Below are 25025 nucleotides of genomic sequence, written 5' to 3' on the forward strand. Positions count from 1 at the left end.
ATAACTGACCTTCCCCCCTCTGAGGGTTTTACTGTCATCTGGGTGGTCGTGGACCGTTTTAGCAAGATGTGTCACTTGGTTCCCTTCGTCAAACTGCCCTGCGCTAAAACTCTCGCTAAGGCCTTTGTCAAGGAAATTGTCAGACTTCATGGCGTTCCTACTGACATTATTTCTGATAGGGGTCCTCAGTTCGTGGCTCGTTTTTGGGGTGCCTTTTGTGACAGGTTGGGAGTTCATTTATGATTCTCGTCCGGATATCATCCTGAATCTAATGGCCAGACAGAAAGGAAAAACCAGGATGTTGAGCAGTTCTTGCGTTGTTTTGTGGCAGACAATCAAGAGGGGTGGTCTGAGTTTCTGCCACTTGCTGAATTTGCTCTGAACAATCATACATCTTCTTCTGCTGGTTGTTCGCCTTTTTTTTGTTGTTCTGGGAGACATCCGTCGTTTGGGTCGTTCTCCAAGTTGGGATCTGACGTGCCTGAGGAGGAGAATTTTTCCGGTGATTTGGAGAGAGTTTGGACGGATGTGCGTGGTAATCTTCAGGAGGCCAACAGAAAATCTAAGGATTACTTTGATAGGAAACGACAGGAGGTTTTGTTCGCTGTTGGTGACATGGTTTGGTTGTCCTCTAGGAATCTGCGGTTGAGGATTCCTTCTAAGAAATTGGGTCCCAAGTTTGTAGGGCCCTTTAAGGTGCTTCAGGTTGTCAACCAATCTGCTGTTAGGTTGGAGGTTCCTACCTCCTGGAGAATTAATCCGGTATTTCATGTCTCTCTGTTGAAAAAAGCTATTGTATCGGATTGTGACGCCTCTGCCTCTGTTCCTCCGGTGGTGGAGGACGGGGAATATGAAATTTCTCGCATCCTTAACTCTAGACGGTATAGAGGTAGTTTGCAGTATCTTGTGGCCTGGAAAGGTTTCGGACCCGAGGATAACTCTTGGGTGAGGTCGGATGATGTTTCTGCGTCCAGACTTATCAGAGCGTTTCACAGGAGATTTCCTGATAAGCCTGGTCCTAGGGGATCCGGAGGATCCTCTTAGAAGGGGGGGTACTGTTAGAACCTTGCTCTTAGGTTTTTTTTCCTTTGCTGGTCACATGACCTTGTTGGCCTATTTAAGCCTGCTCCGCCCTTCTGGCTTTGCTGGACTTCATTGTTTAACTACTTTCTAGCTAGCCTGTGCTCTGTATCTAACTCTGTTAGTTTGCTTGGTCTACGGACCTCTTTGTTCTATATATATTGTTTGTTCGTCTGTCTGCTACTATTTCTGTTAGGAGGTGTCCCATTTTCCTCCCAGTCCTTAGTACTTGTAGGGATTCCTTCCCCACATCTATAGGTCTCCGTACAGACTAGCTTAGGACTTTAGCAGGTCTGATCGCAGGATCAGGTCCCCTGTTACATCGTAGGGATTAAGCTGAGTTCTATCGTAGGGACAGATCTCCTCTCTTTCCTTAGCTCTGGTAGCAGAAAATAACACATGTCAGTCACATATATATGAAGTACAGTGACAGTGTTGCTTACTGTACTTGTCATTTAGTGTAAAGGATTTATTAAAAAAAATAATAGTGTTTTCATGCACTGTCTCTTTAAAAAAGCCGGCCGGCATTTCAGCATCTGTACCCGACAATTTATAACAGAAAGAATAGAGCATTACACATAGATTAGATAGATAGAAACATGTCAGTCACATATATATGAAGTACAGTGACAGTGTTGATTACTATACTTGTCATTTAAAATTGGCGTGGGGTTCCCCGTAATTTTAGGCTCTAGCGGAGGTTAAGCAGACGGCTGGGGCAGATGTCTGAAGCCTGGGAAGGGGGTAATACCCACAGAGCTCCCCAGGCTACTAATATCAGTCCCCAGCTGAATACCTAGCCTTTACTAGCTATTAAAATGGGGGACCCCCCCCAAAAAATGACGTGGGGTCCCCCCTATTTTAATAGCTAGCAAAGGCTAGGCAGACAGCTGGGGGCTGATATTAATAGCCCAGGAAGGGTGCCATGAATATTGGCCCCCTCCCAGGCTAGAAACACCAGCCGTCAGCTGCCCCAGAAATGGCGCATCCATAGGATGCGCCAATTCTGGCACTTAGCCTCGCTCTTCCCACTGCCCTGTAGCGGTGGCAGTGGGGTAATAGGGCTGGGGTTGATGTCAGCTTATAATGCCAGCTGACATCAAGCCCAGGTTAGTAATGGAGAGGCGTCTATAAGACACCCCCATTACTAACCCCATAGTCAAAGTTAAAAGAAAACACAAACACCCAGAATAAAGTCCTTTAATTGAAATAAAGACACAATCCTTTATTGTTCTAAATTAAACCATACTTACCACCACGCCCATTCCAGCTGAAGCCAACGATCTCCTGCAATAAAAGTAAAATAATAAAGCAACCTCATCCTTCCCTTTCTATGGTTCCCAGGACAGCTTCAGCTCTGCTACATTGAGATGACAGGCTGGACCGCAGCAGAACGCTGCCATCCAGCCTGTCATCCCGCAGACACTGAGAAGCGCAGGCATGCTTGCGCTCCTCAGTGTCTCGCTGTGACGGCATAAAGGTGAGCCGACAATGAACTCGGCTCACCTCATGCACGTCACTGACAGCGTGGGAGAATTCTCCTGCACTCAGCGCTTCAGCGTGAGAATTTTCCCACGCTGTCAGTGACGTGCATGAGGTGAGCCGAGTTCATTGGACATGAATGAGCTCACCTCATGCACGTCACTGACAGCGTGGGAAAATTCTCACGCTGAAGCGCTGAGTGCAGGAGAATTTTCCCACGCTGTCAGTGATGTGCATGAGGTGAGCTCATTCATGTCCATTGAACTCAGCTGACCTCATGTACGTCACTGACAGCGTGGGAGAATTCTCACGCTGAAGCGCTGAGTGCAGGAGAATTCTTCCACGCTGTCAGTGACGTACATGAGGTGAGCTGAGTTCATTGGACATGACCTCGGCTCATCTGGATGCCGTCACAGCCAGACACTGAGGAGCGCAAGCATGCCTGCGCTTCTCAGTGTCTGCGGGATGACAGGCTGGATGGCAGCGTTCTGCTACGGTCCAGCCTGTCATCTCAATGTAGCAGAGCTGAAGCTGTCTGGGAACCATGGAAAGGTAAGGATGAGGTTGTTTTATTATTTTACTTTTATTGCAGGAGATCGTTGGCTTCAGCTGGAATGGGCGTGATGGTAAGTATGGTTTAATTTAGAACAATAAAGAATTGTGTGTTTATTTCAATTAAAGGACTTTTTTTCTGGGTGTTGTGTTTTTTTTAAATACTTTACTAGAAATTCATAGTGGTCATGTCTAATATTGGCGTGACCCCATGAATTTCGGGCTTAGGGCCAGCTGATAATGCCAAGCTGGCCCTAACCCCTTTATTACCCAGTGAGCCACCGCACGAGGGCCCTGGATGAGTTAGGTACAGCGCCAGAAGATGGCGCTTCTATGAACGCGCCATTTTCCGGGGTGGCTGCGGACTGCAATTTGCAGCTGGGGGGACCCAGAAAGCTTGGGCCTCCCTGCGCTGCAGATTCCAGCCCCCAGCTGCCTAGTTGTACCTGGCTGGACACAAAAATAGGGCGAAGCCCCACGTATTTTTTTTTTTAATTATTTCATGAAATTCATGAAATAATTAAGAAAAAAATGGCTTCCCTATATTGTTGTGTCCGGCCAGGTACAAATAGGCAGCTGGTGGTTGGGGGCAGCCTGTTCCTGCCTGCTGTACCTGGCTGGACACAAATATAGTGCGAAGCCCCACGTCAATTTTTTTTAAAATTATTTCATGAAACTAGATGGTGGCCCAATTCTAACGCATCGGGTATTCTAGAATATGTATGCGGCAGACCCGGCGCAATCAGCAGAGCGGTGTTTAAATTTGGCGCCAAAATCGCTGACTGGTCGCGGCCAGCAACCGCGACCAATCAGCAAAGCGGTGTTGAAATTTGGCGACTATATCACTGATTGGTCACGGCCGGCGGTCGCGACTAATCAGCAGAGCGGGGTTTAAATTTTGCGCCAATAATGCTGATAGGTTGTGGTTGCGACCAATCAGCAAAGCGGTGTTTAAATTTGGCGCCAATAATGGTGATTGGTCACGACCTCGACCATTCAGCAGAGCGGTGTTTAAATTTGGCGGCAACAATGTTGATTAGTCGCGGCCGGCGGTCACGACCAATCAGCAGAGCGGGGTTTAAATTTGGCTCCAATAATGCTGATTGGTCGCAATCGCCGGCCGCGACCAATCAGCAGAGCGGTGTTTAAATTTGGCGTCAAAATCGCTGATTGGTCGCGGAAGGCAACTGTGACCAATCAGCAGAGCGGGGTTTAAATTTGGCGCCAATACTGCTGATTGGTCTCGGCCGGCAACCGTGACCAATCAGCCGAGCAGGGTTTAAGTTTGGCGCCAATACTACTGATTGGTCGCGGACGGCGACCGCGATCAATCAGCAGAGCGGTGTTTAAATTTGGCGCCAATAATGCTGATTAGTCGCGGCCGGCATCCGCGACCAATTAGCAGAGCGGGGTTTAAATTTGGCGCCAATCTCGCTGATTGGTCGCGGCTGGAGTCCGCGACCAATCAGCAGAGCGTTGTTTAAATTTGGCGCCAATCTCACTGATTGGACGCGTCTGGCGTCCGCGACCAATCAGCAGAGCATTGTTTCAATTTGGCGCCAAGCTCGCTGATTGGTCGCGGCCGCTATTTAAATGTGGCGCCCAAATCGGTGATTGGTCGCGGGCAGCGTCCGCGACCAATCAGCAGAGCGGTGTTTAACTTTAGCGCCAAGATCACTGATTGGTCGCGTGCGGAGAGCGCGACCAATCAGCTAATCGTATTGGTGAGGACCGGGGAGCGCCGCTGCCTGTGCGGATACTTCCGTTGCGAGAAGCCGGGAGATGAGCGACTGCTCGCAGCAGAAGTATCCCGACCCGCAGCGCCGCTCCCCGGTCCTCCCTTGACACCCTAGCCGCTGATGTCCCCACAGTATCCGCATGGTGTTACAAAGATCCGGACATTTGTGTTAAAAATCGCTGATTGGTCGCGGGCGCTGCCCGCGACCAATCACCGATTTGGGCGCCAAATTTAAATATCGGCCGCAACCAATCACCAATCTTGGCTCCACATTTAAACACCGCTGTGCTGATTGGTCGCCGACGCTGGGCGCGACCAATCACCGATTTTGGCGCCACATTTAAATAGCGTCCGCGACCAATCAGTACAGCGGTGTTTAAATGTGGAGCCAAGATGGGTGATTGGTCGCCGAGGATATTTAAATTTGGCGCCCAAATCGGTGATTGGTAGCGGCTGATATTTAAATTTGGCGCCCAAATCGGTGATTGGTCGCGGGCAGCGCCAGCGACCAATCAGCGATTTTTAACACAAATGTCCGGACCTTTGTAACACCATGCGGATACTGTGGGGACATCAGCGGCTAGCGTGTGAAGGGAGGACCGGGGAGCGGCGCTGCGGGTCCGGATATTTCTGCTGCGAGCGCCCGCTCATGTCCCGGGTTCTCGCAGCGGAAGTATCCGCACAGGCAGCGGCGCTGACATCCATGCGGCTAGGGTGTGAAGGGAGGACCGGGGAGCGGCGCTGACATCCAATTGGTCGCGGCCGCTATTTAAATGTGCGGCACAAATCGGTGATTGGTCGCCGTCTTGACCGCGACCAATCACTGATCTTGCCGCCAAAGTTAAACACTACTGTGCTGATTGGTCGGATATTTAAATTTGGCGCACAAATCGGTGATTGGTCGCGGGCAGCGTCCGCGACCAATCAGCACGGTTGTGTTTAACTTTGGCGGCAAGATCAGGGATTGGTCGCGCGCCAAGACCGCGACCAATCACCGATTTGGGCGCCACATTTAAATATCGGCCGCGACCAATCACCGATCTTGGATCCACATTTAAACAACGCTGTGCTGATTGGTCGCGGCCGATATTTAAATGTGGCGCCCAAATCGGTGATTGGTCGCGGTCTTGGCGCGCGACCAATCACTGATCTTGCCGCCAAAGTTAAACACTACCAGGCTGATTGGTCGCGGACGCTGCCCGCGACCAATCACCGATTTGTGCGCCAAATTTAAATATCAGCCTCATGCACGTCACTGACAGCGTGGGAAAATTCTCCTGCACTCAGCGCTTCAGCGTGAGAATTTTCCCACGCTGTCAGTGACGTGCATGAGGTGAGCTCATGTCCAATGAACTCAGCTCACCTCATGCACGTCACTGACAGCGTGGGAGAATTCTCCTGCACTCAGCGCTACAGCGTGAGAATTTTCCCACGCTGTCAGTGACGTGCATGAGGTGAGCTGAGTTCATTGGACATGACCTCACCTCATGTATGTCACTGACAGCGTGGGAGAATTCTCCTGCACTCAGCGCTTTAGCGTGAGAATTTTCCCACGCTGTCAGTGACGTGCATGAGGTGAGCTGAGTTCATTGGACATGAACTCGGCTCATCTGGATGCCGTCACAGAGGGACACTGAGGAGCACAAGCATGCCTGCGCTTCTCAGTGTCTGTGGAATGGCAAGCTGGATGGCAGCGTTCTGCTGCGCTCCAGCCTGTCATCTCAATGTAGCAGAGCTGAAGCTGTCGTGGAAGCCATGGAAAGGTAAGGATGAGGTTGCTTTATTATTTTTCTTTTATTGCAGTAGATCGTTGGCTTCAGCTGGAATGGGCGTGATGGTAAGTATGGTTTAATTTAGAACAATAAAGAATTGTGTGTTTATTTCAATTAAAGGACTTTATTCTGGGTGTTTGTGTTTTTTTTTTTAACTTTGACTATGGGGTTAGTAATGGGGGTGTCTTATAGACGCCTCTCCATTACTAACCTGGGCTTGATGTCAGCTGGCATTATAAGCTGACATCAACCCCAGCCCTATTACCCCACTGCCACCGCTACAGGGCAGTGGGAAGAGCGAGGCTAAGTGCCAGAATTGGCGCATCCTGTGGATGCGCCATTTCTGGGGCAGCTGACGGCTGATGTTTCTAGCCTGGGAGGGGGCCAATATTCATGGCACCCTTCCTGGGCTATTAATATCAGCCCTCATCTGTCTGCCTAGCCTTTGCTAGCTATTAAAATAGGGGGGACCCCACGTCATTTTTTGGGGGGGTCCCCCATTTTAATAGCTAGTAAAGGCTAGGTATTCAGCTGGGGGCTCATATTAGTAGCCTGGGAAGCTCCGTGGGTATTACCCTCTTCCCAGGCTTCAAACATCTGCCCCAGCCGTCTGCTTAACCTCCGCTAGAGCCTAAAATTACGGGGAACCCCACGCCCATTTTTTTTTTAATAAATCCTTTATTTTAACATTAAATGACAAGTACAGTAATCAACACTGTCACTGTACTTCATATATATGTGACTGACATGTTTCTATCTATCTAATCTATGTGTGATTCTCTATTCCTTCTATTCTAAATTGTCGGGTACAGATGCTGAATTGCCGGCCGGCTTTTTTAAAGAGACGGTGCATGAAAACACTATTATTTTTTTAAATAAATCCTTTACACTAAATGACAAGTACAGTAATCAACACTGTCACTGTACTTCTTATATATGTGACTGACATGTTTCTATCTATCTAATCTATGTGTGATTCTCTATTCCTTCTATTCTAAATTGTCGGGTACAGATGCTGAATTGCCGGCCGGCTTTTTTAAAGAGACGGTGCATGAAAACACTATTATTTTTTTTGATAAATCCTTTACACTAAATGACAAGTACAGTAAGCAACACTATCACTATGCTTCTTATATGTGTGACTGACATGTTTCTATCTATCTAATCTATGTGTGAGGCTCTATTCCTTCTTGTCTAAATTGTCGGGTACCGGTGTATGCCGCTGCTGAATTGCCGGCCGGCTTTTTTAAAGAGAACGTCTTCTGAGCAGTTTGTCAGCTTTTGGACACCTTTGAAGGTGTTTTCTATGTGTTTCTATGTGTTTTTGTTTGCCTGCCATTGGTTTTAACGGTGTTCGACGGTGTTCTAAGGTGTTCGACGAACAGTTCGACGAACAGTTCCTCGAACATCCCGGTGTTCGACGAACCGAACCGAACCCGAACACTACGGGGGTGGCTCAACACTACTTGTCAGCCTCGGCCATCATTCCCGTGGGAGTCGCCTGCTCTCACACAAGGTCGGTCCCAGAGTGGCACCCGGTTCGCCTTCCCGGTCCCTCCTTGGTTCGCCATGTGGCCAGGGTCGGTCTGGGTAGGCACTTAGTTACGTCCCTATGGTCCCTCCTTGTGTCACAGCACAGAGGTTCCAACCCCGGATCCGTAACATTTTATAAGTTATTTTTCATCTTTTTTTTGCACATTTTTAATTTTTTGCAAGACGCAGCTAGACCTTTTAGTGTTGGTTGGATGAATTGAGGCTTCTTTCTTGTGGGATGCACGTATATAGTGCTGGATAGCCTGCTTGATTTAAAATTCTGGGAGTCATTAATAGACTGTAAGCCAGATATTGTGCATCACATTGTGCATCACACCTATCTGCGTCACTGGCGTCCTATGCAAGCTCCATCTATGTGCATTTGTAATACTACATAGCCACTCACATATCTGCCAATTCATGGAGGGGGTGGCTGTCGCATCAGTATTCTTCACCTGTGCTGCCCCCACCTTTATCATGGAGGTCTGCTGCATCCTGAGTGTGATTTTGTAATCTGACCTGGTGTTGGTAAGGGCTTTTTCTTTTCTGTGATGTTTTTTGAATTCATGTCCTTTTGTGCGCCATGATGGTTAGTGTACCAGACAGAGGTAGACATAGAAGATATAATGATTCTGTGGTCCAATGCTATCTATGTCTGTAATATATGTATATAAACCTGCAGGGTACATGCACTGTGGTTTGAAGCTCCACAGGATGAGTGGCGTCCAACCGTGTGTTTCGGCTATTGTGTTCATCAGCAAGAAGGTAGACGCAGTGTTCAGCCAAGGAAACTTAATGCAGCAGGTGGAACATGTCATTCTTATTTCCATTCAAAATTGGAAGATGACCAGCAGTGCCATCAGCTCAAAACTGGTAAATACCACTTGGACTCGAATACACACAATCTACGCATTGCTGCCAAAATGCCATAATTTCAACATTTAAACAAGGCCTAGCAACTCAACTATGCAACAAAACAAAGTAACTGTGATTCAGGAAAATGCCTGTAAAGGAAACACCAGAGAGATCTTGCAGAATACCACCGCTGCCTCCAATTTGACAGGGATTATATCCAAATATCACAGGTTGGGAGTCACGCAGAACCACCCACTGTGATCTTTGGAGTGAACAGCTCTCTGCTGCCCACTATCGTCCGGACAATTACACGATTGGCCGATGGTCAACAGAAAAGGCTGCAGGCTGTTCGCACTCACAGGCCGGTTATCAGAAAAGTGAGCATATGGTATATATACCTTCGGATTCCAACACATGGAATATGTGTATATACCACTATACGATCACTACCAACTCCATGATAACCCCAGACTACTCGCTACCAACACCAATCTATTTTGTTTACAGGCCGATTGGAAACCTGATAGATAACGTATGGCTGTAAGACGAGGCACGATTACAGGACAAAAGGAGCAGAACTATTACATTTTATATTTAATCCAAAGGGAGGCAGTGCTTATGAAAAATATACAAAAGATTTTACAAAGGGGGACAAAAGAATACAGCATATACAGTTGCAGAAAATAAAGGGGAATAACAAGGAAACTTATTACACCGTTTGCAGAGACGATTCAGTTTAGCCGAAGAACACTTTGATTGGCCGTATTCATGAACGGGTTCCTGCATACACGATATGTATCTCTCTACATGAACATAGATCACAATTTTGCTTGATATTTTATCAGCCCCTGAGTCACACACTCCTCCGTGATGACGTCACATGGGCCAGGTTGTGGGCTGGTCTCAGCCCTTCATGATTTTATGAAATCACCAACTTATGAGATAACTCCTCTCTGGATGACGGCAGAAGTTGGAGATTGACGCCATATTTTCCATCGGGATTTTATCTTTACTTAGAGACCAAACATGGCATAGTTATTGTCAGTTATCTGTTCACTGTGGATTTATGGCCATTGGCAGGGACTACAGTTATGAGAAAATATGTATTCTTTTCATTGTCTAGCCCGAGTGCTGAAAATGTATGTCTCATTAATATCGGATTTATATAAATTTCAATATTCCATATTTTCTTTCGGAGCCATCCCAACTGCTGAAGCTGTGCAGATGAAAGGGATGTGTATGCTGGGTGACAAAGGTTATTTCTAGAGTGTGAGATATTCAATTTTATCCTTAAAAGACCTTTTCCTGTCTAAACTATCTGCACTCTTTGTCTATGCACAATATAAATCCTCATGTCTTTGCCCTGCAAGAAGCTGTTGCATGTTAATTAAGCTGATTCACTAATAGGTCACATTCAATTTCCTACTGGTATTAGTTTATTGTCTAAGTCTATGAGACTGTCAGCTGCTTGTCTTACTGGAAAACCTAGTGAGGTGTCTGCTTTAATCCTCTCTTTGTCTAAGTCTATGAGACTGTCAGCTGCTTGTCTTACTGGAAAACCTAGTGAGGTGTCTGCTTTAATCCTCTCTCTTGACAAGGGGCAGCCTGCATGTTGATTGGGCTGGCTCACTTCACACTGTAGGTAATGTGTACAGTCCTACACCTAAGAGTGTCAGCTCAGATTGCAAATGACAGAAGGAAGGAGGGAGGGGGCAAGTTACTTCAGAGATTTTTAATATTTTCTATGACAATGCCAAAAGGTTTTGGATTAACGAGTCAAAATTTTAAACATTTCACTGTAACAAAAGGCAGTTTGTTTGCCAAAGAGCCTTAGAGTGGTACAATAATGAGTGTCTACAGGCAACAGTAAAGCATGGTGGAGGTTCTTTGCACATTTGAGGCTGCATTTCATACACTGGAATCTGGAATTTGATGAGGATTAATATTTCCTCAATATTGAGAAGTAAAGGCAGATACTTATCCATCATAAAATACTATCAAGAAGGCAACTGATTGGCTCCTAATCTATTCTTCAGTGGGACTACGACCCCAAACATACAGCTAATGTTATTAAAAACTATCTTTAACATGAATGAGAACTTGGAGTCCTGGAAGTGGTTAATACTCCAAGAAGTTTGATGTCAAGGAAAAAAAAACTGCATTTCTACCTAGCAAAAAATGCTGATGTTTGATAGTTAATAAAACAAACTATTACCATTACTATTTTTGAAATATATTTGAAATATATTTTCGGCAGGTATGAAAGAAATGTTGCTATGCTAGAATGCTTTCAAAAATAGAAATGGTAATGTAAATATATATATATATATATATATATATATATATATATATATATATATATATATATATATACAGTACAGATCAAAAGTTTGGTCACACCTTCTCATTTAAAGATTTTTCTGTATTTTCATGACTATGAAAATTGTACATTCACACTGAAGGCATCAAAACTATGAATTTACACATGTGGAATTATATACTGGACAAAAAAGTATGAAACAACTGAAAATATGTCTTATATTCTAGGTTCTTCAAAGTAGCCACCTTTTGCTTTGATGACTGCTTTGCACACTCTTGGCATTCTCTTGATGAGCTTCAAGAGGTAGTCACCGGAAATAGTTTTCACTTCACAGGTGTGCCCTGTCAGGTTTAATAAGTGGGATTTCTTGCCTTATAAATGGGGTTGGGACCATCAATTGTGTTGTGCAAAAAAAGAAAAATCTTAAAATGAGAAGGTGTGTCCAAACTTTTGGTCTGTAATATATATATATATATATATATATATATATATATATATATACATAGAGAGAGAGAGAATTACTACTGGTCAACCACCAACAAACATTGGGATTCTGTATGCAAAGCCCTTACTAATGTCAAACTGAGTTAGAAAGGGTGCTCCAAGTGAAATGTGTGGTCTGATATAAATATTTTTCAGCGTAACTTAGAGCCAGATGCATTATAATAGCTATGTTTATAATAATTGCAGAATTGTGAAATTATGAAAACATTTAGCACATGTACACTGCCCTCTTATAGAGTTGCACTTTGCTAATCTTGTAACTTTTTTACCCTCTATTACTGCAGTATATTACTCTGCTTCTTTTTTCATGCCTTTTCACTCCATTAAAATAGCCTTAGCAAAATAATACAGGGTCCATACAAAATCTCTAATCCCCTACCTTTTACGCTATAGCATTAGCAATTTTTATTTTATATCACACTATTACATAATAGTGTATAATATATTTATAGGGCAACAAACCTCATAGCATTCATATTTTTGCCATTATTCACAAATATTTTAATAGCCACAATGAAAATCCCTTTAGTTCTGTGATAAATGTGTTCTACCCTTGGTTTACTTGTTCTGGCAAGTCTACCAAGTCGCACTGTATTTATAGCTTTTTTATCAACGACTACGCGGAGGTCATGCAGCACTGGTGCATCACTTCTAGAACCTTAATAATAATTCTCCTTGAGTACCTCGTATATACCAGTAAGCTGACTGTGAGATGCATTCCTGTAGCTTTTTATATCTGCTTTGCGTGTTCAGATAGTGGAAATTTTTATTACTAGATTCTGCAGGTTTGCACAATTGTTTAAATTATATTCTTTTATGTTTAGAATATTTTATTAAACATTGTGATGCTTCTTTATTATGTAATTTGTAAAACTATTAAATATGTTAAGTGTCAATATATTCTTAAATGTATATTTTATACTACATAAATATTTTTTTTATCAGAGATTGTAGTTCACAGTGTAAAATACCATTACTGCTCCTTAGAGTCATTGTGACAATCTACATTCTGTAAATTTGGGTAGAAACTAGAGATGAGCGAACCTGTCCGGAAAACGTTTGCCATCTCAAAGTCGGTACGAACATTGCATCGGAACATCGGATTTTCCTCAAAATTAGCAAAATTCGGTAAAAAGTTTGGTAAATGATCGTGTTTCCACTAATGCTTTTGTTAGGACTTTGGCTAGGGTAGTGTTGCTGTATGATAAGCGGTGGGAACGTGTTTGAGGAGGGGAGGGGGTGATGAGAGGTGAGAGGTGCGGCAGACTGTTATGCTTTTTTTTATTACAATAAAAGATATGATTAATTTGCGCTGGTATAGTGGACGAAACTCGAAACAAATAGGTTAAAAGGTAATAGATTTATTTTGGTATAAGTTAAAGAATAGTAACTCTAGATAAAAAGATAAAAGGATAATCACTTGTAGCTTGTGTGTTCCTAGCGTAGTTAAATTAACCAATAGCTCTGGGACGGAGGACCTATAGGGGGAGATGAGAGGTCAAATTATTAGACCTCTTTAGAAGAATTGGTGATCTAAAGACGAGATAAATGTGCAGACATATACCTGGTTCATTGGCACATGTAGTGGCAGATAGGGTGGATGTCTGACCCAGGCTAGATCAGGATGAAAAAGCTTTTTTGATTAATCCCTAAGGCATGAACTAAGTAAAGATGGATATATAAGAGGTTAATATATGTAATACACGGTCTAAGAAGACTATTGGATAAGGTAGATACCTTTGTATAGTAGATCCCGGTAGGCAGGGACAGTTTTTTGCATATATATATATATATATATATATATATATATATATATATATATATATATATAGCTCGACCAGGCTGGCAGACTGGAGATTTTAGGATAGTCAATTACCCTGTATTAGGGTTCTCACCAGATCCAAAAAGAGAGTGAAGAGGTCCTTGACGGTCCTTCTTATAGCTGACAAAAATTGGGCTCTAATATATGCCTGTGAGTGTTCCAAAGTAGAATACAGGGTGGTGCCTATAAGAAATCCGTGGCACCCTGTAGATAAATTGGATAGATGATCAGCTTGTAGTATACCTGGGGGTGAGCCGCTGCTGTTGGAGACGTCCAGGGGTGCTGATAGAGATGTCCAACACATTTCGGAAGCTCCTGCTTCCTTCCTCAGGGATGGTCTTATCCAGCTATGGAGTGCCCTTATATACCGTGCAGCAATGAGGGACACATGATTTACTCATTAAAAGCAAATAATTCAATCTCATTATTCAGTCCTCTTGGCTTAAGAGTGTTCAGCTTAAAAATCCATTGGCTTTCCGTTCGTGACATCATTTTAATAAAATCACCTGATCGCCAGTGTTCTGGTACAATTTAAATACCTGTCACCTGGATCCCTTGAATGGATATATTATGTTTCTCTAAAAAATGTTTGGAGAGTGGGTGACCTGTGTATTTCTGTTTAATATTTTGTAAATGCTCATTAATTCTGACGTTCATGGGACGTTTGGTACGCCCCACGTACATTTTATTACAGGGGCACTTTAAGCCATAAATAACCCTTGTGGTTGTGCAAGTCATGAAGTCTGAAATGGGATATATGTTCACTCCATGACTAACAGTTTTCTGTTTGTGTGTATCTATTGTTTTGCACATTTTGCATTTCTTGCAAGGAAAATAACCTTTAATTTGTTGATTAAATGGGGTAAAAGGTTGGTTACTTGATTGGTGATTCAACAATTTTTCAACAGGACAATGACCCCAAACACACCTCCAGGCTGTGCAAGGGCTATTTGACCACAAACGAGAGTGATGGGGTGTTACGCCAGATGACCTGGCCTCCACAGTCACCAGACCTGAACCCAATCGAGATGGTTTGGGGTGAGCTGGGCCGCAGAGTGAAGGTAAAAGGGCCAACAAGTGCTAAGCATCTCTGGGAACTCATCAAGAGAATGGCAAGAGTGTGCAAAGCAGTCATCAAAGCAAAAGATGGCTACTTTGAAGATATCTGTTTCTGCAGGAAACTATTACTGTGCAGAATTATTAGGCAACTTAATAAAAACCAAATATAATCCCATCTCACTTTATTTTCACCAGGTAAACCAATATCAGTGCACAAAATTTAGAAATAAACATTTCTGACATGCAAAAACAAAAACAAAAAAAATTAGTGATGAATATAGCAACCTTTCCTTATGATGACACTCAACAGCCTTCCATCCATAGATTCTGTCAGTTGCTTGATCTGTTTTCAATCAACATTGCATGCAGCAGCCACCACAGCCTCCCAGACACTGTTCCGAGAGGTGTACTGTTTTACCTCCCTATAGATCTCACATTTTATGATGGACCACAGGTTCTCCATGGGGTTCAGATCAGGTGAACAAGGGGGCCATGTCATTATTTTTTCTTTTTTTAGACCTTTACTGGCCAGCCACGCTGTGGAGTAGTTGGATGCATGTGATGGAGCATTGTCCTGCATGAAAATCATGTTTTTCTTGAACGATACCGACTTCTTCCTGTACCACTGCTTGAAGAAGTTGTCTTCCAGAAACTGGCAGTAGGTCTGGGAGTTGAGCTTCACTCCATCCTCAACCCGAAAAGGTCCCACAAGTTCATCTTTGATATCAGCCCATACCAGTACCCCACCTCCACCTTGCTAGCGTCTGAGTTGGAGTGGAGCTCTCTGCCCTTTACTGATCCAGCCTCTGGCCCATCCATCTGGCCCATCAAGAGTCACTCTCATTTCACAAGTCTATAAAACCTTTGAAAAATCAGTCTTAAGATATTTCTTGGCCCATTCTTGATATTTTATCTTATGTTTCTTGTTCAAAGGTGGTCGTTTTTCAGCCTTCCTTACCTTGGCCATGTCCCTGAGTATCACACGCTTTGTGCTTTTTGATACTCCAGTAACGTTGCAGCTCTGAAATATGGCAAAACTGGTGGCGAATGGCATCTAGGCAGCTTTACGCTGGATTTTCCTCAATTCATGGGCAGTTATTTTGCACCTTTTTTGGCCAACACGCTTCTTGCGACCCTGTTGGCTATTTGCCATGAAACGCTTGATTGTTCGGTGATCACGCTTCAAAAGTTTGGAAATTTCAAGACTGCTGCATCCCTCTTCAAGACATCCCACAATTTTGGACTTTTTAGAGCCCGTCAAATTTCTCTTCTGACCCATTTTGCCAAAGGAAAGGAAGTTGCCTAATAATTAAGCACACCTTGTATAGGGTGTTGATGTCATTAGTCAACACCCCTCCTCATTACAGAGATGCACATCACCAGATTTACTTAATTGGTAGTTGGCTCTCAAGCCTATGCTGCTTGGAGTAGGACAGCATGTATAAAAAGTATCATGTGATCAAAATATTAATTTGCCTAATAATTCTGCACACAGTGTATATAATTCCACATATGTTAATTCATAGTTTTGATGCCTTCAGTGTGAATGTACAATTTTCAAAGTCATGAAAATGCAGAAAAAGCTTTAATGGTGTGTCCTAACTTTTGGTCTGTACTGTATATATATAGATATATACAGGACAGACCAAAAGTTTGGACACACCTTCTCATTTAAAGATTTTCCTGTATTTTCATGACTATGAAAATTGTACATTCACACTGAAGGCATCAAAACTATGAATTAACACATGTGGAATAATATACTTAACAAAAAAGTATGAAACAACTGAAAATATGTCTTATATTCTAGGTTCTTCAAAGTAGCCACCTTTTGCTTTGATGACTGCTTTTCACACTCTTGGCATTCTCTTGATGAGCTTCAAGAGGTAGTCACCAGAAATGTTTTTTTACTTCACAGGTGTGCCCTGTCAGGTTTAATAAGTGGGATTTCATGCCTTATAAATGCGGTTGGGACCATCTGTTGTGTTGTTCCGAAGTCTGGTGGATACACAGCTGATAGTCCTACTGAATAGACTGTTAGAATTTGTATTATAGCAAGAAAAAAGCAGCTAAGTAAATAAAAATGAGTGGCCATCATTACTTTAAGGAATGAAGGTCAGTCAGTCCGAAAAATTGGGCAAACTTTGAAAGTGTCCCCAAGTGCAGTTGCAAAAACCATCAAGCGCTACAAAGAAACTGGCTCACATGAGGACCGCCCCAGAAAAGGAAGACCAAGAGTCGCCTCTGCTTCTGAGGATAAGTTTATCCGAGTCACCAGCCTCAGAAATTGCAGGTTAACAGTAGTGTTGAGCCACCCCCGTAGTGTTCGAGTTCGGTTCGGTTCGTCGAACACCCGTGTGTTCGCCGAACTGTTCGTCGAACTGTTCGTCGAACACCTTCGAACACCGTTAAAACCAATGGCAGGCAAACAAAAACACATAGAAACACATAGAAAACACCTTTAAAGGTGTCCAAAAGCTGACAAACTGCTCAGAAGACACAACTAACACATGGAAAAGTGACAAGTACATATAGTCATGCGAAAAGAAAAGAGGTGGAGGTGTAAAAGGAGGGGGAGACACAAATATAGGCATGTCATGCCCTTCTAAAATCCAAAAAGTGAGAAGCCGACAGGTTCAGTCCGCTCCTGCCCGTGCCACCTCCGTGTCGCCGGGTTTGTGCCAGAGCCGCGGTGAACCCTGACGGCCAGCCCCCCCTCCCAAAACTGGTGCCTGTCCGCTGGTGGGTCGAGCGAGCCCCCCTGTGGTGGAGGCAGCTCTAAGCTTTTTAATTTAAATTGTCTCTCTAATTTGAATGAATACACTTTAAATCCATTTACAAGGATCTATTGGAGGGCAAGTCTCATGCCATCAGCCGCGTAATTCCAGCTCCAGTAGCGTCCACTAAAGCTGCTGCAGTTAAAAAGCTTTTATAAGGATCGAGCTCGGCTGTCCACCGCAAGGCATCCTACTGCCAGTCCCAGCCCCTATGCCTTGGGGTGCCTCATGATGCTCTTCACTGAGTATCCCGTGGTCCCGAAGCATTTCCTTTGAAAAAATTAAGTGTCCAAACTACAGGTGGTGTAGCTTGCTTAACAGCCGGGATAATCCGCTGACTAGCAAACACTGCTACTAGGCACAAAGTATTTCCTGGGCTAGATGCAGTTAAAAATTTGTAATTATATACTCTCGTTGGATGCTGAGAACGCATTCCATAGAGTCTCCTGGCACGCCATATATGATTCTCTTAAAATGCTTGGGGTAGGGGTCTAGGGGACCCTTTTATAGCCAAAATCACGGCCCTGTATCACAATACGTCACCTAGGCTGAAGATAAATGGAACTGTAGCACCCTGAGGGCTCGGTTGCTACAGAGGTATTGCACCTCACCCAGAGGTGTGATATCTCACTCTCTGGTAAGGATGGAGTGTGGATCAGGACCCGACACCTGCATGCATTACACCACATTGCCGTGGGGCAGGGCGACCAATATGCCCCTGAGATGGGCACGACAGTCCCTGTCCCTGGCTGGAGTGGGGGGAGGGAACACTGAGGAAGGGGAACCCTGTAGTGCAGGAGCAGGGAGGAAGCAGTTCCTGGGTGCATTGAGAAGGGAGTATAAAAGGTGGGCACCATCTTAGTTCAGTGCAGAGAAGTCTGAGCAGAAGTGGCAGGGAGCAGGGGCTCTGCATGAGCTCTGCTCCGGAGGCGGGCCTAGTAACAGAGGCCCAGGCCTGGAAGAGGGAGAAGGAAGGAAGAGGAGCGGAGAAGGCTCCAGGAACGAGGAATGAAGGGATCCCAGGGGTGCGGACGGGTGAGTCGCCACCGCACGCCCGAATCCACCTGCGTGGAGGGGTCAGGCCAAAGGGGGAGACCGGTCCCCGAAACTAGTGGAGGCAGGAAACGACCCTCAGCTAGAAACCGGAGGCTGTGACATTTTACGTGGCGCAGCCCCTCGCTACACCCGCTAGGAAGGCACCACATAGGGTCAGGGAAACTGGCGCCAAGTTTACCAAGAGGAGGCCCGAGGCAGCCGGACAGAAGGGTTGGTAAGAAACGCCAGACAAAGGACACACAAAGGGGGTCCTGTGAAGCGCTCCAAAGTTATCTTGGAGTTGTCTGAGCCCCTCACCTGGTGAGCACAGTACGACGTGGGCAGCCGTTACCTGCAGACGTGGTCTGGATAATAAGAACTGTGAGTAAAGGCCCTGGACTGCATCACTGACTCCGTGTCGTTACTGCTGCTGCCCTGCACCATCACCCCCATCCTCCGCATACACTGCCCTGAGGCTATACTCCTCCCGTGGGGAGTTATGCTACGCTCTGCTGCACCCACAACACCAGCCTCAGCGGTCTGCCCTGGAGCGGCGGTTCACTCTGACCGCAATCCACGGGTGGCGTAGTCGGACATTTAAACATCAAAACCACATAAATAGTTCCGCCACTGGTTTGACCACCCTGAGCCACGGAACCGGGTTGCCGCCACGAAGACTACAACCACCAGCATCCACCAAAAAGGGTCCGGCTCCGGGTGCCCCAAGGCCCAGGGGGTGCATCAGAACATTTTCATCACCTTTCACAATCACCAATGGGACAAGGCAGGGATGTCCTCTGTCCCCTCTCTTTTACATCCTAGTGACGGAGCACCTGCTCTCATCAATTCGCCATAACCCCAATATTAGATGGATTGAGGTGGGAGGCACCGAGTACAAGTGCTCTCTATTTGCTGATGATGTCCTAGTATATATCACTCAATCACATATATCCATCCATGCTGTTATGGCTGAAATAGATCACTTTGTTACATGGTCAAATTTTAAAATCAATGCAGCGAAGTCTGAGGCCCTCGATGTCTCCCTCCCCAAATCCATATAGGATTCCATCCAGTCCAACTTTCCCTTTGCCTGGCCCTCACAGGGTATCAAATACTTAGGAATTCCTATTCATAGAGACCTCTCCCATCTATGTTATCTTAATTTTGGGCCCTTTATTGAACAACTCCATACAGACCACGGTTGGCAAGTTAGAACTGTAAGATTCACTACGTGAACCACTGGTGTTTTGTGGAAAAGCACATGTACACTGTGTTCCAAATTATTATGCAAACAGTGTTTAGGAGTGATAAGGGAAGAATTTGTTTGTTTGTCAGTTAAACTCATTGATGGTGATGTGTGTCAGGGCTCTTTATATCACTGTAAGCAATTGCAGACACCTGTGCTAATTAGTTTGGCAGGTGTGTCCAATGAAAGGCAAGACTACTTAAGAAGGCTGTCTCACATTATTAAGCAGCCTACATTTTCTGCCAAAATGGGAAAGAAAAAGGATGTGTCGGCTGCTGAGAAGCAACAAATTGTGGAGTGTTTAGGTCAAGGCATGACTACAATCAACATTGTGCGATGATCAGGATGAAGTGTCTTGGCAATCAAGAAGTATGTAGCTGATTCACAGTACACACGTGTGCGTGCTGATAAGGGCAAATTGAGGACTCTTTCCTACAGGCAATTACGTCAGGTTAAAAGAGCAGCGGCAAAAAAGCCTTGTCATAGCAGCAGACAAGTTTTTGAAGCTGCTGGTGCCTCCAACGTCCCCCGAACACAAGATGCAGGGTCCTTCAGAGGTTTGCAGCTGTGCATACGCCATCCTGTCGACCTCCTCTATCCACTTCACACAAGCAGAAACGGCTCCAGTGGGCTAAACATTACATGAAGACTGATTTCAAAACTGTTTTGTTCACGGATGAGTGCCGTGCAGCGCTCGATGGTCCAGATGGATGGAGTGGAGGATGGCTGGTTGATGGACACACCATGCAAACACGGCTACAGCGTCAACAAGGAGGAGGTGGAGTAATGTTTTGGGCTGGAATCATGGGGAGAGAGATTGTCGGCCCCTTTAGGATCCCTGAAGGCGCTAAAGATGAACTCCATAATGTATGTGGATTTTCTCAAACAGCACTTCCTGCCATGGTTCAAGAAGAAGAACCGTGTATTTCACAGCAAGATCATTTTTTTGCATGATAATGCACCATCTCATGCTGCACATAAAACATCTGCATCTCTGGCTGATATGGGCATAAAAGGGGACAAACTTATGGTGTGACCCCCATGCTCCCCTGACCTCTACCCCATTCAGAACCTCTGGAGCATCATCAAAAGGAGTGTCTATGATGGCGGGAGGCAGTTCACATCTAAGCAACACCTCTGGGAGGGTATTCTGTCCTCATGCAAAACAATTGAAGCAGAAACCATCCAAAACCTGACAAATTCAATGGACGAGAGAGTTCAGAAGCTCCTTTCGAACAAGGGTTCCGATGTGAAAATGTAACATCACCTAGAATAAAGTTTTGAGTTGAAAACTGTTTGATTTCAGTTTCTAACAACCTGCTAATGCTTATAATTTCAAAAAGGACCATTTTTTTGGTCTTTATTAAAATGAAAAGGCTGATCGAAAAGTTTGGGGGATCTAAGAGTGTGGCAACCCAGTAGTCATGATTACTTCGAATTCTGACAATATGAGGGTCATGTTGCAGGTAGTGCAGCAAGAAGGCACTTATGTGTCTTGCGCATCTCGGAGCCCCAAAATTATTTTCCGGGCTAGATGCAGCTAAAAATTATTATTAATTTTAAATCTGGTGGATCTTAGTATAGATGGCCTAATAGGATCAGTGCTGCACACTGCTACAAAGCCCAAATTATTTTCCAGCCAAGATACAGATAAACATGATTAGTAATTTTAAATCTGGTGGAGCTTATTATAGATGGCCTAATAGAATCAGTGCTGCACACTGCTACAAAGCCTAAATTATTTTCCAGCCAAGATACAGATAAACATGATTAGTAATTTGAAAGCTTAAAACGGTTGGTAGGGTGATTTTAACCAATCATCAAGCTTTTACTCTCCCCAGGATGACACAGGGGTAGAAAAGTCATTTCGGATCCATGATTTGTTCATCTTTATGAACGTGAGTCTGTCTACATTATCAGTGGAGAGGCGCGTGCGCTTATCTGTCAGCACACCACCAGCAGCGCTGAACACACGTTCAGACAGAACGCTGGCTGCGGGGCATGACAACATCTCCAAGGCGTAAGTGGCGAGCTCCGGCCATTTATCCAGATTGGAATCCCAAAAAGAGCAAGGGTCCAGTGACACAGTCATGGCTTCAATGTTTACTTGGAGATACTCCTGTACCATCGTCTCTAGGCGTTGACTATGTGTCAGACTTCTTGTCTCCTGTGGCCTTGCAAAGGATGGGCTAAAAAAGTGGTGAAATGATTCCGCAAAATTGATGTTACCAGCAGATACTGTGGTTCTGTTACGGTTTGAGTGCTGAACACTTGACGGTCCCACGGTTGGCAAGTTGGAACTGTGAGATTCACTACGTGCACCACTGGTGTTTTGTGGAAAAGCACATGTAAGATTCTGCAACAGTCTCTGCTGATACTCCTGCATGCGTGCATCCCTTTCTATGGCAGGAATAATTTCGGCAAATTTACTTTTGTACCGGGGATCTAATAGTGTGGCAACCCAGTAGTCAGGATTATTTCTAATTCTCACAATTCGAGGGTCATGTTGCAGGTAGTGCAGCAAGAAGGCACTCATGTGTGTTGCGCATCCAGGAGCACCAAGTCCCTGTTGTGTTGGTGGCGAGGTAACAATCATGCTTCCTTCCTCTGTCCTCTCCCCCCAACCTCGCACAACAGAAATGTGATCAAGGTCTCCCTCATCTGATGAGTCTTCCATCAGTTCGTCCTCCACTTCTTCCTGGGCTCCTGCACCTTCCTCACTAGTTTGTCTGCTACCATGCGCCCTGGTAAAACCATCTCCCCCACCCTCACATGCCTGCCGCCTTGGTGCTGCCGACCGTCTGGACCTTGCAGATGTTAGCCCTTCCGCATACAACTCCTCCTCCTCTACTTCCTTCACCTCCTCTTGTGCCACCACCTGACTCCGAATTCTGTTTAACATGTGCTCCAGCATGTAAATCACCGGAATAGTCATGCTGATAATGGCATCGTCAGCACTAAACATCTTTGTCGCCATTTCAAAACTGTGCAGAAGCGTGCATAGGTCCCTGATCTGAGACCACTCCTCCAGCGTGATTTGGCCCACCTCTGGATCTCGTTGGCCCAGGCTATACGTCAGAACGTATTGCAACAGGGCTTGTCGGTGCTGCCACAGTCGCTGCAACATGTGCAGAATTGAATTCCACCGGGTAGGCACATCGCATTTTAGCCGGTGAAGTGGCAGGCCCAACGACTTCTGTAGAGATGTAAGTCGCTGAGCTGCGGGATGCGAACGGCGGAAGTGAGCACACAGCGACCGTGCCCTCTGCAAAAGGCCATCTAGTCTGGGATAGTGGGCTAAAAATTGCTGGACAACCAGGTTCAACACGTGAGCCATACAAGGCACGTGTGTGACATTGCCCCGGCGAAGGGCCGCACCCAGGTTTGCAGCATTGTCGCACACGGCCTTCCCTGGTTTCAGGTCCAGTGGAGACAACCATTCATGAAATTGGTTCTCCAGAGCTGACCACAACTCCTCAGCTGTGTGACTCACATTTCCCAGACATTTCAAAGTAAAAATCGCCTGATGACGTTGAGCCCTACTGCCAGCATAGTAAGGAGGTGTGCAGGATCCCTTCTGCGCAGTTAGAAAGCTTGTGGCATGACCAGACAGGCTTTGGGTGCAGGTGGAAGACTGAGAGGAGGTTGAGGAGGCAGAAGCAGTGGAGGAACTTTGACATAAAGCGGATTGACGCACAACTCGTGGGGACGGCAAGACTTGGACAGCAGCCCCTTGTCCTGCTGTCACCATAGTTACCCAGTGCCCAGTCAGCGACATGTAACGCCCCTGTCCATGCCTACTCATCCAAGTGTCTGTGGTGAAATGCACCCTGTCACACACAGAGTTTCTCAAAGAAGCGGTGATGTTGTGTGCGACATGCTGGTGGAGCGCAGGCACACCTTTCTTTGAGAAGTAGTGCCGACTGGGCATCTGGTACTGGGGCACTGCGACGGACATAAGGTCTCGAAAATCCTTTGTGTCCACCAGGCGGAAAGGCAGCATTTCTGTAGACAAGAGCTTGCAGATGGTGAAATTCAACCTCTTAGCTTTCTCATGGCTAGGAGGAAATGGTCTTTTACTTGTCCACATCTGAGGGACCGAGGGCTGGCTATTGTGCTTAGACGGGGTTGATAAGGGTGTCCCCGGCAAACTGCCGGTCTGTGAGGAAGATGCAGGCGGACATGTTAGGTTGCCTTGATCCAAAGGTGGTGCTATCGATGTCGGACAGCGCTCAACACCAGCCGGTGTTACCACCTCCAAAGAAAATGATGACCTGCCAATCACGCTGGCTGTTGCGGGTAAAGAGGTGGCAGGTCTGCGCCCCAAAACAGGTGTGACTGCTGTCCCCCCAGTCACAGAGGATGAAGAGGCCGCGGATGCACAAGATATGGCAGACGGTGGTTGGCCCGGCCGGCTAGGCCGCATTGTAGCACACTGAGCTTCCCACTGCAACTTATGCTTCATGTCCATGTGCCGGTTCATGCATGAAGTACTCAAACTATGTATTTTTTGGCCTCTACTTAGCTTTTGCTGACAAATGTTACAGATAACACGAGTTGGGTCATCTTTATCGATCTGAAAAAATGCCCAGGCTATGCAAGGCTTAGCACCCATGTGACCTGAAGAGCCACCACGACTTGTGGTGAGAGGCAGAGTTGTGTTTGAGGATGCAGTTGTTGACGTGCTTCCAGTACTGCGTCTCTGTCCAGGAAGGCGCAACCTGACCTCGTCGTCACTAGCATCTTCCTCCACCTCCTTTGCTGACCTCATCTCTTGGCTGACTGTGGGTTGACAGTAAGTGGGATCTCCAACCTCATCATCATCACCCTGTGCGTTATCACACCCGTCGTCCTCAGAGACAACCTGTTCCTGCCCTGACAAAAAACTAAAGTTGTCGCTCCAATCAGGTATTTGAGTCTCATCATCGTCTTCCTCATTGTCTCCACCAACAGGAGTTACAGTTTGGGAATGAGGGTCTACATTATGGTCAGAACCTTCTGCGTCTGGTCCTGGATCCGACTCATAAAGATTCTGGGCATCAGTGCAGATCATTTCCTCGTCTGGATTCACAGAAGCGCTGGAGTCGACCTCTGATTCCCAGGCTATAGTATGAGTAAACAGCTCTGCAGACTCAACCATCTGTTCTACCTCATACTCAGACGGGCAGCTGGAGATTTGGGAGCTGTGAGGAAGCAAGTGCGATTGGGGTGACACCTTTGAGGACTGGAGTATTTGTGATGTTGAAGTTG

General features: G+C 45.5%; 1 protein-coding gene across 1 annotated transcript in view; it reads right to left on the minus strand.

Annotated features, from left to right (window-relative positions):
- CNTNAP2 (contactin associated protein 2) overlaps positions 1 to 25025 on the minus strand; it is a 3253420-nt gene that overhangs the window by 1350806 nt on the left and 1877589 nt on the right. The gene's annotated exons all lie outside the window — the stretch shown is intronic.

This window comes from Phyllobates terribilis, unplaced genomic scaffold (genome assembly GCF_046119375.1).
Source record: "Phyllobates terribilis strain yellow unplaced genomic scaffold, ASM4611937v1 Scaffold_4__5_contigs__length_816908805, whole genome shotgun sequence".
NCBI lineage: Eukaryota > Metazoa > Chordata > Amphibia > Anura > Dendrobatidae > Phyllobates > Phyllobates terribilis.